This window comes from Corylus avellana, chromosome ca8 (assembly GCF_901000735.1).
Source record: "Corylus avellana chromosome ca8, CavTom2PMs-1.0".
NCBI classification, from domain to species: Eukaryota; Viridiplantae; Streptophyta; class Magnoliopsida; order Fagales; family Betulaceae; genus Corylus; species Corylus avellana.
Window position 1 is genome coordinate 8,923,510 of NC_081548.1, and position 19,599 is coordinate 8,943,108.

At 33.5% G+C, this 19,599-nt stretch overlaps 1 pseudogene; it reads right to left on the bottom strand.

Moving 5' to 3' along the window:
- Positions 1-9,303: 9,303 nt before the first annotated feature.
- LOC132190847 (wall-associated receptor kinase-like 1) lies at positions 9,304-14,644 on the bottom strand (annotated as a pseudogene).
- Between the last annotated feature and the right edge of the window lie 4,955 nt (positions 14,645-19,599).

The following is a 19,599-nucleotide window of genomic DNA, read 5'->3' on the forward strand; positions in this document are numbered from 1 at the left end:
TTCCCTAGGCATGACCTGTCAAACCCTCTTGATCATGTGTTAGTTAAAACCGATGTATAACAACTATTCATATAATCACAAAAAAATATGAAGGAATGAGTTCTATCAAAATAAAAAGCTTTCTAAAACAAGAGAATTATTTTACAATGATTGAATATAAACATTAAAATCAATTCTCACAGTTATACAACCATCATGCATATAGAAAAACTCAAAAGAAAATACAATTAAACCATTTTTACCTAGAAAGGGTTACATCAACACCCTATACAGAAATAGTTGCTCATGCTAGTGCTGGATTGGCCTCGTGCCATATTCATCTTCTCTTCAACTCTTCAAGCCTCCAAGAAAATCCTTGTGTGAATTATCTCTCTAAAACCAAGCACACATATCTTCAAAGCTTAGAGGCCTATTTATATGGTGTAAAGCAAACCCTAGAAGTCTTAGGAATCTTAGAAAACTCGTAAGTCAGTCCCCCAGTCAGACTAGGAGACCTAAAAAGGCGTTTGACGCACATGCTCACACGCACGGGCGCATGGCGTGGCGTGGGCTGTAAGGCACTAGTGGCGCCTTGATGGCGCACTTGGCACTTAGCACGAAGCATTGGAACTCGGAGCGATCTGATCATGACCATTCATTTTTGGACGGTCAAAATCGTTCGATCTAGTGGTTTGATCTAAACCACTAGATCGAACGATTTAAATAATATTTTTCAAAAAAGTGGTTTTGCCAAAAAAGTTGAACGTGATTTCCAAATTATTAGACAATGGATTTCAAATAATATTTTCTCATTTTAGCATTCTATTCTGATTTCTGATTTAGTATTGCTTCTTTTTCTTTTTCTTTTTTGTAATTATTTTATTCAGACTGGAAGTGAAAAGACTCACACCATCCTAGGAGACATTGAGGAAGGCACTCGAAGACACAATGTCAATTGTGAGATGACACCTAGAGTCTTTGAAAATTTATTCTCAAGAATTCTGAAGGTATGTGTCTTCCTACTAAATGATAGGTTTTACGTAAGAGGCAATATATGTGTATGAGTGTTGTGTGTGAGTTTTTAAGTGTGCGTGTGGGATTACAAGAATCCCTTTGCTTAACCTTATTCTTTATACTATCATTTGGATTACAAACCAATCACATACGATGGATAAAATATTTAGAACTGAAGGATTAACATTTGTAGCTTCATAACAACATCTATTACGTACTTGTTGTTGAAATATTTTCAATATATATATATATATATATATTATTTTGTGTATAGAGAATGTTTTAAATGGAAAGCTTTAAAGAGCATTGAATAAAGAATGTCTCACATTGGAAAGTGTGAAGATTTTGTTGGCATTTATAAGGTCCAACAAACTCTGGCTATTAAATGAACTATGCTAGGGTACACCCTAGTGCATGCTATAGTACGATGTGAAGCAACGGATGCACAAGCATGCGCGCGTGGCGTGGGCTGTAGGGCGCTAGTGGTGCCTTGAGGACGCACTTGGAACTTGGCACTTAGCACGAAGCATCGGAGCGATCTAATCATGACCATTCATTGTTGGACAGTCAAAATCGTTCGATCTAGTGGTTTATCTAAACCACTAGATCGATCGATTTTTATAATATTTTCATAAAAGTTGAACGTGATTTCCAAATTATTAGACAATGGATTTCAAATAGTATTTTCTCATTTTAGCATTCTATTCTGATTTCTGATTTAGTATTGCATTTTTTTTTTTTTGTGTAATTATTATATTCAGCCTAGAAGTGAAAAGACTCACACCATCCTAGGAGACATTGAGGAAGGCACTCGAAGACACAATGTCAATTGTGGGATGACACCTAGAGTATTTGAAAATTTATTCTCAATAATTCTGAAGGTATATGTCTTCCTTCTATATGATAGGTTTTAGGTAAGAGGCATTATATTTGTGTATGAGTGTTGTGTGTGAGTTTGTGAGTGTGCGTGTGTGAGATTACAAGAATCACTTTGCTTAACCTTATTCTTCATACGATCATTTGGATTACAGACCAATCATATACGATGGATGAAATATTTAGATACTGAAGGATTAACATTTGTGTCTTCACAACAACATCTATTATGTACTTGTTGTTGAAATATTTTCAATATATATATATTATTTTGTGTCTTGGGAATGTTTTAAATGGAAGGCTTTAAAGAGCATTGAATGAAGATTGTCCCACATTGATTTTGTTGGCATTTATAAGCCCTAACAAACTCAACCTATTAAATGAGCTATGCTATAACCTAGTGCATGCTATAGTACGGTGCAAAGCACTGGAAGCACGCGCGTGCACGTGGCATGGGCTGTAGGGCGCTAGTGGCGCCTTGGTGATGCACTTGGCACTTAGCTCGGAGCGATCTGATCATGACCATTCATTTTTGGACGGTCAAAATCGTTCAATCTAGTGGTTTGATTTAAACCAAAGGATGCTTCATAAGTAGATCCAGTGGTTGAATCTACCAAATTGTTGATCTACAAATTGAGATTAAATAATTAAGATTTAAGATTGAGATCTTAAATTTGGATTGAGCTACTAGATAATTATTTAATCTAACAGTCAGATTTAAGTGCAAGTTGGATTATCAAGTTACAGCAGTTTAATAGCAGTTTATTTTCGAAATTCAAAACAACAGTTTATTTTCGAAATTCAAAACAGCAATTTAATTTCGACAAATATTTTCTTAAGGAAAGTGACTTTGTAACACACCTTAAGAGCATTTTCGTTTTCTGTATTATCCCATATTTGTATAACAATCTTAAGAAAATATTTCTGCTTCAATGGCACCACAATCCCTGAAAGAACTTGCTGCTGATTTCACCGAACTCGACCACTTTGATGGAACTTCCTTCAAAAGGTGGCAGAAAAACATGCATTTCCTCCCTGCTGGAATTAGGGTGGCTTACGTGCGAACAATTCCAACTTATTAGACAATGGATTTCAAATAATATTTTCTCATTTTAGCATTCTATTCTGATTTCTGATTTAGTATTGCTTTTTTTTCTTTTTCTTTTTTGTAATTATTATATTCAACCTAGAAGTGAAAAGACTCATACCATCCTAGGAGACATTGAGGAAGGCACTCGAAGACACAATGTCAATTGTGGGATGACACCTAGAGTCTTTGAAAATTTATTCTCAAGAATTCTGAAGGTATGTGTCTTCCTACTATATGATAGGTTTTACATAAGAGGCAATATATGTGTATGAGTGTTGTGTGAGTTTGTGGGTGTGCATGTGTGGGTTTAGAAGAATCCCTTTGCTTAACCTTATTCTTCATACGATCATTTGGATTACAAACCAATCACATATGATGGATAAAATATTTCGATACTGAAGGATTAAGGTGTTGTTTGTTAAACAATATCACATTCCCCCACATTTTTCATTTCATTTTTCAAAAAAATCAACATCAAAACATTCTCACTTTTTATATCACATCATTTACTTTTTATATCACATCATTCACTTTTTACTACTATTTAAATAAAAAAATCACTACAAAACAAAAATTTCTCACTTTTTAATACAACTTTGTCACTTTTCTATACTAATTATTACACTCATATTTTTCCTCACTAATCATGAACAGTGCATTGTAAAGCCATTGTTGTTTACCAAACAACACCTACCATTTGTATCTTCACAACAACATCTATTATGTACTTGTTGTTGAAATATTTTCAATATATATAAGAATGAAAAATTTGAAATCTAACCTGCTTTTAGTCCATCACGCATGATTATTTTTTATTTTATTTTATTTTATTTTAATAAAAAAAATTGATAACTATGGTTCAGTTAACCACGCTAGCTCAGCAAGTTGCGGATGGGTTGCTGATAGAATGCTTCTCCCTAGCATTACTCGACACGTGTCTTATTGGGTTTATTTCTCCAAGTTGGAATGTGATTGTTTCACCTTACAAAAGGCTTGTAGTACGAGCCTTTGAAGGTGAGCCAAAACATGAATATATGTGAGCACCCAAGGGTGGAGAAAAAGAGAGAATTTGAGAAAGTGTGTGCAAGGGCAGCAAGGGTATTTTTCTTCTTTGTGGTTTTTGGAGAAGCCAAAAATAAGTGATTAAAAGAAAAAGGTGCTGCAGAGTGAGAGAAGAAAATAGAGATCAACCGCCAATCTGTTTCAGCAAAAAAATAGTTTATACATCTATTTTTTGTATTCTATTTTTGGGAATAATCTCTCTTGTGTGATAGTGAGATTTTGGTGTATTTGGACTTTGAAATTTGAGTAATTTTCTCTCTATTATTTTTGTACTCCATATTTTGATAGTGGATTTCTCCGGGTCGTCTTCGCCAGTGAATGTAGGCTTGTTAAGCTGAACAACTTAAATCTTGGTGTCGTGTGTGATTTGATTGCCTTATCTTTGTTATTCCGTATTCTTCTTAATTTTCACATCTCACGGGTTTTGGGAAATATGATTAATTTCCTAACCATCCCAATTTGAACCACATAGTTTCCTCTCTACTGAAGTCAATACAATAGAGTTGATCAAAAGCATCGGGTGTGGGTTGGTTATCCTATCTTAATCAAGGGCCATGATTCAAAGCACGCCAGACTAAATTTTTTTTTTTAAAAAAAAAAAAATTATAATAATAAAATAATAAAAAAAAAAAATCATGCCCGGCGTGCTGTTTATCTTTACCCCTTAATCAATAGAGACGCTTGTATTGACTTGTAGAAAAAGAAAAAGGAGAATATGTTCCTTCCCTTCAAAGGTGGAAAAGGGAGGTTGAGGGGCAGGAACGTGGGTGTATGGCCTCCGTTAGACGTGATGTGACGGGGATATGTGAAGGAATTAATATGCATAGCGTCTTCAACAATTTCTTGTTTAGAATTTGCTACCCACATTTATGAAATTGCAATAATAATCTGCCATAGTCATACATGAAATTCTTTTACATACATCTTGCATAAAAAGAAAAGGAAAAAAAAAAAAAAGTAATTCCACTTAGCATATTTCATACGATTGTCATACAACTGAAATGATGTGACAGTGAAAATCAGTTCATGTAATGTTGTTTAGTTGTATGACAGTTTCTAAAGGAATCTACTAAATAACATTATTTAAAAACAAATAATTAGGTGTCATACTACATTTTTTTTATAGGATCTCCATAATATTTTCTATAATCTTAATAATTGCAAGCTTTTATTTTTTAGAATTATTGTGTAATAATTGCATTACTGCAATCTTCTCATTAGCAGGTGATTCTGTAATAATTATTTTCATGCAATTGCACATGACAATACAATGACAATCCTTTGAAGGGATCAATTGGAGGTTCATCGATCCCCTTCTTATTTTCAACCGATTGAAACCCTCAGGTTCCTATCAATTTTATATATATATCTATAGACTGGAAATTGATGCTCAAAAATAAACATAGAATATGTTGATAAACGCTTACAAATAACCGGTTAACTAATGAAGATACAAGTTCTTTGAAATCATTTCAAAGGTTGATGCTTCAAAGGTTTACAAAGAAAATTAAATATTATAAGGATAGTGGGTTGCTGGAATGGGTAAGTAAGTTTCAGGTAGAGGGTATTGTGTAGTCTGCCGAAACTCTAAATTTTCTTCTTTTAAATAGACTTAGGGTTCCATTCTGGATCATTGCATTCTTGACTGAGTAACTGAGCTCTAAAGACTCACCAATTGAACCATAACATAACCCAACTCTATCAAAACATAAATAATTCTCAAGGCAAGTAGTTTAATCGGCTTTACTATTCAATTTTTAGTGCAGTGCCTTCTAATTGATATTGTTTAAAAAGGCATAACATTTAGTATAACCACACGAAAATTACTTTTTTTGTTAACTACTTTTCCGTCTTTTCCCCTTGGACTAGAGTGTGCGGTTTCATTTTCGAGTGATTTCCGCAGATTTTTTTGCAAGTTTGATAAACATAAAACAGCCAATTAAGTTTGACATATATAGGCCATTCATCCAATTTCAAGATTGAATTATATCAACTATCAAGATAGAGGTGATTCATCACACCCCCTAAAAGTCATTGCATTGACTGATGAAAACGTTTAAACTCCAAGTCTTCGTGAACATCGATCCTAAAAAAAAAAAGAAAGAACGACCTCGTTTGGTAAAACTTTAGACGATTCCCTCGTCTTATCAAGATAGGAATCTTTTTTTTTTTTTTTTAATTTCTTATTCATTATTAAATTTATTGGGTTCAACAATAAATTTGAAAAATAGATGAATGAAAAATAAATGCAAAGCAGGTCTCATCAAGGATTCAAGATGGGGGATTCTTTACTTTATATATTAACTCGGTGCCGTACAGATTCTTCCTTTTTCTTTGATTAATGGGATAAATGTAAAATTGGTCATTGTGGTTAGCCTAATTTACAAATCACTCCCTGTGTTTTAAAAAATAATTTATAAGTTCCTAGGGTAGGCCAAAATAACATTTTACTCCCTGAACTCATTTTTCGTTAAATGATTTAATGGAAACTGTTACATTGCCACATCACACCCAATAAAAATAAGACATGTATTCTTTTTTATTTATACTTTTTTAAAAAATGACAAATAAGCTTTTTCACGTCATTTTGAGGCTCCAACACACACTCCACGTCAAATTAAATAAACCTAATCCTTCTATATCCCATGTGCCGCCGTAGTCTTCAACTTCCCCAACGATTCTTACCGTCGTCGTCATCTTCCCCACCGATTCTTGTGTCCATCTCCAGTTGAGCTGTTGGGTTTTGTAGTACGACTGAAATCAAGGTGAAAGTAAAAAAGCTCTAAAGCAAGGTGGTTTACCATTGTGACGTTTTCGGCGATTTCAGTCGTACTACAAAGCCCAACAGATCACCTAGAGATGGACGCAAGAATCGGTGGGAAGATGAAGACGACGGCATGAAGACGAAGATGAATACAATTGTTAGAAGCTAGTTTTGTTGAATGAAGGGAACACATGATGTGTGGACATGTTTACCTGGTTACTAAGAGATGTTGATCTACTTTGCATTAGACTTGGTTCTAAATTGGGTGAGTTTCGGATGGCGGTGGGAGTAAGAGTGCTTGCCAATTTTGTGTGACGATATATACAAGAAGAAAAAGAGAGAGCAAGTTCAAGTAATTATCATTGCCTTGTAAATGGGCTTTGGACGCCTACACTTAAGAAACTTCTGTTTTTAATTCAATATATTTATTTTTGGGAAAAATCCACTTCACCCCCCTGAAGTTTCAAGGGTTTTTCAATTTGAACCTCAAAGTTTAAAAATTGGCAATGTACCCCCCTAATGTTTCAAAAATTTTCAATTTAAACTTTCCGTTAATAATTTTCGTTAAATTGGACGGAAATATCTAAAACTACATAATTACCCTCAGGCTTTTTTAAAAAAAAATTCCGTCCAATTTAACGGAAATTGTAACGGAAGGTTTAAATTGAAAATTTTTGAAACATTGGGGGGGTACATTGCCAATTTTTAAACTTTGGGGTTCAAATTGAAAAACCCCTGAAACTTCAGGGGGGTAAAGTGGATTTTCCCCTTTATTTTTTATGTTTTATTTTTGAAAAAATTAAAATTTTGTTGGAGTTCTGCTACAAGTACCGTACAATTTACTACAAGTCTTGTACAAATTAAATATTTTGTTGGAGTTTTATTAAATTTATGTACAATGATCGGTTGTTTGTGTACCCATAAAGATGGTAACTTACTTAGGATAATGAAATTGGGGTCTAATAATGGTTATGGTACCAAATAAAGCGATATAGCCTACAACATTACATTAAACAAATACTGATTCATACTGATTGAGAAGATAATAATGGTTGGGTCGTCTAAATATGAGTTTGACATTGTTGATGTTAGAACATCCTCCCATGGCTCGTACATTTATGCTCAAACATATTCAATCTCTTCACAGTTTGGCCGAAGGTTAGAAGCTTTTTGCAGCATTTGAACTGCCTTCAACTCTATTGCAACTTCTTTCATTGTAGGCCGTTTCGTCCCATTTAAGTTAGCACATTTTCGCAAGGTGGTGACCGCAATGATATCTTCTTTCTTGCCTTCTTTCAAAAATTTCAAACCAATTGTTCTCTTCCAACAATCGAATGAAATATGTAGTCTAGGACTTCTTGTGTGTTTGTTGAAGAGATCACTTTTTTGTTTGTTGAAGAGATCACTTTTTTGCCAATTAACAGCTCAACAAACTTTTGCTACATTTTACTTGTATATATGTGTATAGGTAATACATCACGTTAATTAATTTGGAAACACCACAAGTAGCACTTCAAATTACCTCCAATTAATTACCATAGCTAATTCATTTTGGGAGTGTTACATGTGCACCCCTTTTAATGGGGGAGGCTTCTGGTCCAAATTGATAGCATGAATTCCAATAAAATATCTCATTAATGACCATGAGTGTGGATAGTTTCCACTTGGGAATTGGATCCTCTCCCGTTCATTGCTAGGATTTCTAAAAAAGCCACAAATAGGACAGTCCCACTAACAAAAAAAATAATAAAATATTATTTCATATTTAAAAAAAAATAATAAATAATAAATAATAAATTAATTAAAAAAAAAAAGGGGTGGCCTGTCTTGGCCATAAGGGGTGACCGGACCACCCCATTTTAGTTGGGGGTGGCTGTCAAGCCACCCCCAATGGTCGGCCAGGGGTGGTTGGCCATGGGGTGGTCCGGCCACCCCCAAGGGCCACCCCATTAATTTATTATTATTATTTTTTTAAAAAAAAAAAAATTATTAAGTTTGGCAATATGGGATGGCCGGCCACCCCTTAGTCTTTTTAAAATATTTTTTAATTTCTTTTAATTATTTTAGTTTTTAATTACTTTTAAAGTATAAATAATATTTTATTATTATTTATATTAATAGGGCAGATGTCCCATTTATAGTCTTAAGATCTCTCTAGAGATATCTTGGCCATTAACTGGTAATAATCCTATTCCTTCCACTTGGGAAATATCATTAATTTGCTTATCTTATAAATGTGGTTGTGATATGCGAGTCTAGTGCTAAGGTGATTATTCGATGTATCACCAACAACAAAATTATATCCTTGAACATGGAGCTTTCTACTATCTTATACTATCATTAGAATTGGATATGGTTAATCCATGTTCTTAAATGATTGTTGAAATTACAACGTAAACAGAAAATTATTTAGCCTATAAAATGGCATCAAACAAATACTGATTCATGCAAATTAAGAAGGTAATAATGGTTGGGTGTCTACAGATAAGGTTGGCATTGTTGATGATGGAACAACATCTCATGACTCGTACATTTCTGTTAGGACATATTCAAGCTCTTCATAATCTTGTTGAAGGGTATAAGCTTTTTGCAACACTTGAACTGCCTCCAACTCCTTTGCTACTTCTTTCATTGTAGGTCGTTTCTTCCCATTTAAGTACAAGCACCTTTTTTCAAGGTTCGCAACCGCAATGATCTCTTCTTTTTTACCTTCCTTCAAAACTCAACTATCAAGAACATCAAACAAATTGTTCTCCTCCATAGATTGAATGAAATATGTGGCTAAACTTCTGGATTCTTGCGTCCTTGCTAAAGAGATTGCTTTTTCGCCAATTAACAGCTCAGCAAGGACAACACCGAAACTATAAACAACACTCTTTTCTGTAAACTGACTTGACTGGAAATATTCAGGGTCCAAGTATCCAAAAGTGCCATACACTAGGGTGGCTAAGTGAGCTTGATCAACAGTAATGGATCTTGAAGTCCCAAAGTCAGCTACTTTAGCTCTGTATTTTTCATCTAAGAGTATGTTTGTAGACTTAATATCCCGATGATAAATGGGCGAGGATGCTCCTGAGTGTAAGAAGAAAAGAACTCCTGCTACTTCAGTTGCAATTCGTAAGCGCATATCCCATGTTAGTGGAAACTCCTCAGTTTGGCCATTGACGTATTGGAAAAGAGTTCTGTTAGGAACGTATTCATAAACTAGTAGAGGAACTTCTATCTCCAAACAACAGCCAATTAGCTTAACCACATTCCCGTGGTTAATTTGTAAAAGAATGACAACTTCATTAACAAATTCTCCAAGTTTTCCTTCATCAATTACCATGGACTTTTTCACTGCAACAATTCTTTCATCTGCTAACATGCCCTTGTAAACAATGCCTTGTCCTCCCTGCCCAAGTATTCTATTTACACTAAAACGGTCAGTAGCCTTCTCCAAATCTTTTGAATTAAACAATTTAGTGTGCTCAACATTGGCTTCATGTGAAGTTAATTGTTGTCGTCAGTGGCGGAGCCACGTTGCTCTTTGGGGGTGCCGTGAGATTTTAATTTTTTTTTTCCTACCCACGGCACCCCCATTTGAGCCTAACGTGAGGTTTCAAGCCTCTTTTGAAGGCAAAATGAAAATGGAAGACAAATATTCATGGATATAAAGCACTGAGAAGAGGTTTTTAGTAATTTTCTCTAATAAAGTGGCACAGTTAGCAAAAAACTCTGCATCGCTACAAAAGGTTTAAGTCATTTATTGGTTTCCAGGAAGAAGAACTCAACCCAATTAATTTTGCAGCAGTTACTGGTCAGCTTTGGAACTTTTGACGCTTACTTAGCTTTGGATCTAAAAAATGCTTATAAATCATTTAAAATTGACGATATATGTATGATTACGGAGAAGTATTGTTCTCTTAGATTTTTCTAAGTATGACAAAATTAATTTGAGATATATGTGCTTGTTGATCCAACATTACAAAATTTGTCTTCCATTGCAGAATTATGCCAAGGATTGGCAAAGGCAGAAAAATCAAAGACAAACTATCTTATTGATAGATTAATTCGTCTTATTGACTTTTTCAGTGTTTACAGCAACTACCAAACGAGCATTTTCAGCAATAAAAATTGTTAAAACATGACTTTACAACAAAATGGAGGATGGTATTTTTTGCAAATAATTTTGTTCTCTATATTGAAAGGGAAATTGATGAGAGCTTCGATTTAGATTCGATACTTGATATTTTGTACTTCTAAGAAACCGTAAAGTGCAGTTCTAGACATTTTTTTTTTTTTTGTATTTCTGTCTTTCTGATATAGTGCCGACATGTTATATTTCTAATAAATCAATTTAAGTATACATTTATGAACCTTTATAGATATTTTTTTGTAATGCATATATTGTGTGAATTATCAAATTTTTAGGGTGGAAAAAACTTTTAGGACGCCAAAATAATTTTGGCGCGCGGCACCCCCAATATAAACTATCTGGCTCCGCCACTAGTTGTCGTAACATTTGTTTGAAGAACTTGTTCTTCAGTTTAATCTTCCTCCTTTTCTTTACCCCTTTGTAGGACCACCATCCACCAACAAGTAGAATTAATAGCCCAAGGCCACTACTAATACCTGCTTAACACAATGTAATAGGAAAAGATTACTCATTGTAGTAAAAGGTTATAGCAATAGTGTTGAGAACGTTGAATTCAAGACTTATAGTAAAAGATTGGGATGTGAGCATGCACTTTAAGGGATAGGAGTATATCTTAGTGCCTTAAGTTTTAGAAAATGTAACCATGTGGAGCCCATTTTGATCCCTTTAAATTTGTTCGAGAAATGTAATATAAATGTTTTTCTCAAAACATGCGTTTTAAAAGTTTTCTCCAAAATATAATATTAATTATCCTAAAAGAAAGTATATCCAAAACATGTGGAACCAATTAAAACAAGCAAGGTGAAAGAAAATCAATCAAAACAATGTGGGACAAAATATGAGATTTCTTGTGTGCATGGGTGGTAGTTTTTGGAAAGAAAAATAAAACAGGAAGCTAAACACTCCTATCCAAATAATATAAACATACCTATAGGTGGGGTCAACTTCCCGACTGTGGGGTCAAGAAAGACCCATTAGTATTTTCACAGTATATACTCTCAGATAATCCATTATTGAAACAAGGTTGAAACAAGGTGACTCTAGGCTCTCGCATTTGTTAATATCTGGCATGTAAGAAGATAAACAAGGTTAGTGTCTAATAAATCAATAGAAAAAATTCATAGTTATTATTAAATCTCTAATTATTTAAAAAACAAAATTAAGAAAATAAGAAACTTAATCATTTAAATTAGAATTATAACATTTTTGTGGGTTCAAATTCATACTCAATAAGCAAAGTTTGACAATGTCGTGGATTATTCCAAAAGTTTAAATTAATAAAAATAAGAAATTTAATCATACAACATGTGTTGCACATGTAGCTATTTAGCACGGATTGGGAATGATCTTCCCGGATTTCATTATTAGGATTTAAAGTTGATGCATCTAATGGTTTAAATGATTTTACATTATTTAAATTTTTAAAAGATGTATTAACATTGACTTTATATATATAGTTAAATGTACCAACTTTAAATTAATTTTATTTAAAATTGAAAGAATCATATTCCATCTATAATATATATATATATATATATATGGATAGCAAGTGGTTGGAAAAAAGCAAGGAATTGTTTTTAAAAGGGACCATCCGCCTTTTACGTAATAGGTTAATATCTAGTTCTTTTCAATAAATTTTGTACTTATCTGAAAAAAAAAAAAATAAAAAATAAAAAGACTTGTAAGATATTTAATGATAAAACATAAAATAGGAAAAAAAAAAAAAAAAAAAAAACAATAATTAAGTACAAAGCTTCCCTTTGTCTAACTAAATTTCAGAATGATCTACCAAAAAGATATTTTATTATATCATCAAATTTATACTTGTGGTCTGCGCACAAGGCACATGTATATATGTGGGGACATTGCTGTGAGCATGTGACGCTTACATCATTACATGCACACGTACGTGTTGTACAAGTGTTAATTAATTCATAGAATTAGCTATTTAATAAACACACATAAAAACGAAAAAAAAAAATTTAAGAGATAAATAGAGTACGTGGTACAAAAAAGTTTACCTTGGCATCCATGAAGAAGATAGGAATTTCCCGTAAGAATTCAATATATAATTAAATGCTAATTGACAATAAAATTAGCAGCGGAATGAATAATTATATAAATACCTCTAGCCATGCTTTCCTCAAGCTAATTGAAGAACAACTTCACAGAAACAAATCTGGAAAATGAAAATAAAAATATTGAGAGGTTCTTCTGACCTATGCCTACCAGTGAGTGCCAATTAATGGAATAGACAAGCCTTATTTATAGGTAGGTCAGGGATCCTCAATTAGAGCTGTTACTTAATTATTCCTCCCATCAAGGAATAAAAATTAAATAAATATAACTAATTGATTCCACAAAATAAAATCAGTAATGAAATCAAATACTTATTCCATAAGAATTAAATCAGCAATTTAATTCAGAATATTTGATTGAAATCAAATACTTGTTCCCCAAGAATTAAATCAGCAATTTAATTCTGAATATTTGATTTCACATAATAAACTTTAATTGGAATAAATTACTGAATACCGTAATACAATAATATATGTGACATAAGGGACATACTTTAATGGAATTTCTTACATTCTCCCACTTGGCCCTTATGACACATAAATTCCTTATGGTGTTCAGTTCTATGATATGACTAATACTTTATTTATTCCAACCATTCATGGAATTCTCCCACTCACTCAAGGAATACTACACACGAATCATGGCGATAAAGCTTTTATATGATAAGCCGTCCCTTTCATGTATCACGATGTGTAATACCTCCCTAAATGAGTACTTTATGGATAATGTACTTTATGAATGAACTTCCTATAAGTCATTTGGGTCCAACTTTAATTTTATCCCCACGGATAAGAATAATATATGTGCGCACAAAAATCTTTATAACATAACCTTTATGTCTATAGACCAATTAAAGAGAAACTAAGCACAAATGAATTAATGAATCCTATATATTCCACATGACTTTATACTTTCTTTACCGGTAGACCTTTAGTCATAGGATCCGCAATCATTAATTCAATACTTATATGCTCAATAGACACTTATTGCCACTTAATGCTCTCTTTCATAGTGATACTTTATGTCGATATACATACTTCTGCTTCTACTCAGTTTATTCTTAGAAAAGATAACTGTAGTAGAATTAACTCAGAAGATCTTTATGGGTCTAACTATAAAATCGACAATCTTGAGACCTTTAACAAAAATGTCTCAACCATAATACATGTGTAATTAATTCATAGCATGTAATGACTTTTGCTTTCATGGTAGATGTAGCAACTGTAGTCTGCTTACTGCATCTTCAGTACATATGTACTGAAGTTGATTATCTACTATCTACACATTTAGCAAAAATCAAACCTGAATAAACACCACCAAATGGTAAGTGTATCTTTAGGTTAAACTGTAGTTCTTGGTTCATTGCATATTCCATAATACTATATTGACCCAATAGTCCAACTGCTATTTCAATGTCAGGTCTAATGTAGACCTATGCATACATATGGAATATTTTTCATTTGCCTTTGTTCCAATACATTTTGGGACATTATCCCCTTTAATAATAGGTGCTACTGAAGATTCATAGTTCTTCATTCTGAATCTCTCCCAAAACTTTAATGAGAGGAACTTTATGTAGCAAACCTAAATTAATGCTTGCAAACAAAATATTATCTATATACAGGACTAAAAGAAATGTAACTTTACTCCCACTGACCTTAAGGTATCTTCAATGATTAACAAGGTGCTCAATAAACCTATGTGAGGTAACAACCTTGTATTATATACCACTAGTGAGAGGCCTATCTTAGTCCATTAATAGATATCCTTAATTTGCAAGCTTTCTGACCGTTATTAATAAAACCCCTTAAGTTGTCTTATGTACACCTCCTCCTTAAGATCCTTATTCAAGAAAATTGTTTTTCACATCCTTTTGATATAGCTCTAAAACAAAATGAGCTACTCATACCATGATAATCAATGCCTTCCTTTTGAGTAAGATCATTGGCTACAAGTCTAACTTTATATCGTTCAACATTACCCGGAAGCATCCTTTTAGGTTTTATAAACCCATTTGCAGCCTATGGCTACAACTCCTTTGGTAAGTCAACAAGATTGCAGACTTGAATTTTAGCCAAAGATTCCATCTCCTCCTTCATGGCATTGAAACACAATGTGAAGTTATCTCCACCCAAAAAGATGTGAAAACAAATTTTGGATCGTCCTTAGGTCCGACATAAAAATCAGACTCCTGGAAGTATATAACATAATCACTAGAGATTGTTGGTTGCCTTATTCTAGAAAATTTTCTTAATCTTACTTTATTTACTTTTGACAAAGTCTGAGTAGGTTCATTCTGAACTTGTTCCTTATGAGTTGACTGTTCTGAAACCGATTGTGGTTGAAGATAATCAATTTGATTTTTCTTAAGCACAATCAAACACCCTTCATGTGAAGGGGCTTCAGTCAACTCTTGTGCTTCCTCTAATTCAATCCCTTGAGGATAAGCACTTCCACTAAATTCAGCGTCCTCTAGAAATTTTGAATATTAGACTCAACAATTCTAGGACTAAATGAAGAACAGTAAAGCCTAAACCCCTTGGAGTTTACTGTATAACCTATAAAATTCCACTAGTTGTCCTTGAAGCTAATTACCTTAGGTGTGGATTATAAATCCTCACTATAGCAAGACAACCTCATATGTGTAAACAATTTGAACTTGGTTCCATTCATTCTTTAATGTAGGTGTCTTATGGACAATCCTGAATGGAATCGAGTTAAATGTATATACAGCGGTTTTCAAGGCTTCACTCCATTAGGAGAATAGAATATTAGTATTACCTTTCACGTCCCCTTTTCATGTATCTACCATAATACTATCTGCCTCTATCAGATCTTATGATCTTGATTTTCTTTTGTTTTGTTTCTCTACTTCTACCTTATAGGTACTGAAAGCATTTAATGCCCCAACCTTATGATTTAGAAGATAGAGATACATAAACCCTATATGGTTATTACCGAAAGAGATAGGATATCTCTAACCATTTAAGCAAGAAGTATGGAAAAGATCTACACTTGTACATGATCTCAAGAATCTCAAAAATCCTTTTGTTAGCATATTTAGTGGTATAGTTGGTCTGCTTTTCCTTAATGCAGTCCACATAAATACCAAAGATAGTAAATTTCAAGAGTCGTAAAAAAACTCTATCATTTATCAACATTTTATTCTTTATAGAGATATATTCCAATCTCCAATGCCATAACATAAAGGATTTCCTCATTCATAAGACTCTGCTTTATGTCAACATTTATATGCAGGGATTAATTTTCAAAAAATTGGGATCTAGATCAATTTTAAATAGACCATCAATTTAATATTCCACCCCAAAAATTTTCAATAATGTTCAAACTTGATTTAATAAACTAATATAGAAACTAAATTTTTAAAAGAATTGTGGAATATATAAAAAAACATTATTAAGGTCAAAATAACATAACTGAATTTTTTTAAAATAATTTATAGATCCCAACAACCTCCAATTGTAAACAAGTATTATTTAGAAAACCCTGTATTATGTTGACAACGTGGACCGCTAAACCAAATTCAATCCACACAGTATTTAGATGAGTCAATAAAAGAGATTCATGACACAGTAGATGTATGAGATCACCTTTATTTCAAGTCATTTATGATACTTTATGCAATCATTCTTTATATGCCCATAATTTTCCTTAGTGTAAGAGAAACAAGTATCTTAATTGCCATAACACTTTGTTGGCACCTTGTTCTCATTCATTAAGTATTGGACATGATTGCCTATCAAGGTCTTTTTTTGTAACATGAGTAACTTCTGGATTCTCATGTCTTAATCTCTCATCTTCTTGAACACACGTGATCATAAATTTCTTTATTGACCAATTATCCTTATGTGTGCCACAAGATATTTTGAAAAAATACCATATTTAGATGAGAGAAAATAAAATTGACCAAAATGACTCAAAATCTCAACCTTTAGAGACTTTATAATGAACTGTTATGTCCTTCATTTCCATAATGTGCTCAGACACATTTTGAAACTGTAAAATGTTTTACTTTAAAGCTTTTCCATTAGGGTGCAAGCCAAAGCCTTATTGGAACTCACTAAATGTTCCTCAACGACCTTTCTTTGGCCCTAAAACATTAAGGAATAAAACCCTAATGCTTTCCTTGATATGAGATTTCATGAACGTTGAAACTTAAGTGATTTAAATCACTACAATCGTTCATGTTTAATAATCTCATGTGGCGTACTTGATTTTTCATCCATATGAATGGCCAATTCAGTCTCCAAATACCCCAAAGTGAAAAGCATATTTTCTTTTCAGTCAGGAAAGATTACCACTAGGAATTATTGGAACATAAAATACTAATAGTTAAGGCAGTAGTAATACATCCAATAAACAAGAAAAATAATATACTTTAATGCTATGAAATAACGTTATTTAAATTAACCAATGTTAATTTAATAGTAAATTTCAACCTACCTGTGAGCAAAGGTTGCATCACGCTTGAAATTTACTCTTTATTAATAAGACTAATAAATTTAGCATTAATAAATAAATTTTTCCGTATCTATGGGCCTAAGAGAAATTTTATTTTCAATGTTAAATTTACTATCTTATTCTAATTAAGTCATAAAAATAAAAGCGTCCCTGTGGGGATTGACAAATTAAATTTATGAATTAATTACAGCACGATGTTAATTTTCTTTATGAAGTTCTCATATATAATCTTGATGTAATTATCATTATAAAATCGGGATGTTGTGGCTCTCCCAAAATTATTATGATAATTACGACTTCATTAACATCGAATTTATTTAAATTAACCAATGCTAATTTAATAGTAAATTTCAACCTACCTGTGGGCAAAGGTTGCATTGCGCATGAAATTTACTCTTTATTAATAGGACTAATAAATTTAACATTAATAAATAAAATTCTCCGTACTTGTGGGCCTAAGAGAAATTTTATTTTTAAAGTTAAATTTACTATCTTATTCTAATTAAGCCATAAAAATAATAACGTCCCTGTGGGGATTAGTAATTAAATTTATGAATTAATTACAACATGATGTTAATTATCTTTATGAAGTTTACATATATGATCTTGATGCAATTATCATTATAAAATCGGGATGCTGTGGCTCTCCCAAAATTATTATGATAACCACTACTTTATTAACATCCAATAACTGTATAGATGCCAAAATAAAGTTCGCAAGAATAAAAGACAAAACCAACATGTCAGTGGATAAACAGTTTTTTTCCAAAGTACAACCGGATAGTGTCCCAGGTAAGTGACGGGGTGCACAACGGCACACTTAAGTCCCAAGACGCCTTGCCAGAGCTTTCCGATTGCAATTTTGGATAATACCATAAATATTTACCAACATATGCGGCTTAGTTAATTATTCTCAAGTTCAAGCATCAAACAATTTATATTGAAACAATTAAAAGAATAAATATATCCTTAAGTTCATGCATTAAAGAAACAATAATTTAATACCGAACAATTTAAATCATAAGATAAATAAAAATGGAACATTGAAACATAATAAACTGCATAGCCTAATGGTCTTAAGAACCCAAGTTCTAAACCCAGATGAGCCCCATTTTTTTTTTTTTTTTTTTAAATCCGGATGGGCCACTTTAAATGGATTGGGCTTTTGGGTCAGCCCACTTAATGACCCAAGACACTGACCCGGTTCCTATATGGGTTTGAAAACCCTACCCGGATCCTTAACTCCCCAACCCGGAAATACCCCTAATCTAGCCACCGCCCCTCCACCTTCCTCATGTGCCGCCGCCGCCCTTTAGCCTTCCTCATGCGTCTGCCACACAGGGCCGCCGCTTAATGGCCAAACGGCCACGGTGATCGGCAAGGGGGCGGCGTTCCGTCCAGCACCACCGCCAAAAACAACGCTGCTATCCCTCACGTGCATCCGAACTGTGATGGGCTGCCGGCTTCATGCGGCAGTCAATCAGGACCGCCGCACAGCAGCCCCAGATGACACTGACCGGCGGGGATCAGTGGCCCCGTCCAAACCCACAGGTAACCCGTGCAGGGCTGCCGTTGCTTTGAGTCACAGGCAGCCCGATGCGGGCTGCCCCTCACTTTATGCGGCCAACGCCGCTGCAGGAGGGTAAAAAACGGTCCTTTATGCGGCCAACGCCGCTGCAGTGAGGAGCCGGCGAGCTCCGGTTCCGGTGGGCGGTGGGCAGCTTTCTAGCTAGCTTGTCTCTCGGTTCCCAAGTTGTTTTGTTCCAAGATTCACAGAAACAAGAAGGAGGGCAATTTGGTCACAAATAAATTAGTAATTGGCTATGGCCTTTCAATTAATTTCAACAGAAGCAAAACAAAAATATATCAACATGGCCGTGGGTTACATGCTTTATGCTCCTCACCATAATTTTGTTTCAATAATCGAATAAACAAAATAAAATATTATTGAAACAAAAAATTAAAATTTTATAACTGGCATATCACAAAATTAAACTGAGCAAATATGGCCTAAAGGAGGCTCTGATACCACATGTAAGAATTCAATATATAATTAAATGCTAATTGACAATAAAATTAGCAGCGGAATGAATAATTATATAAATACCTCTAGCC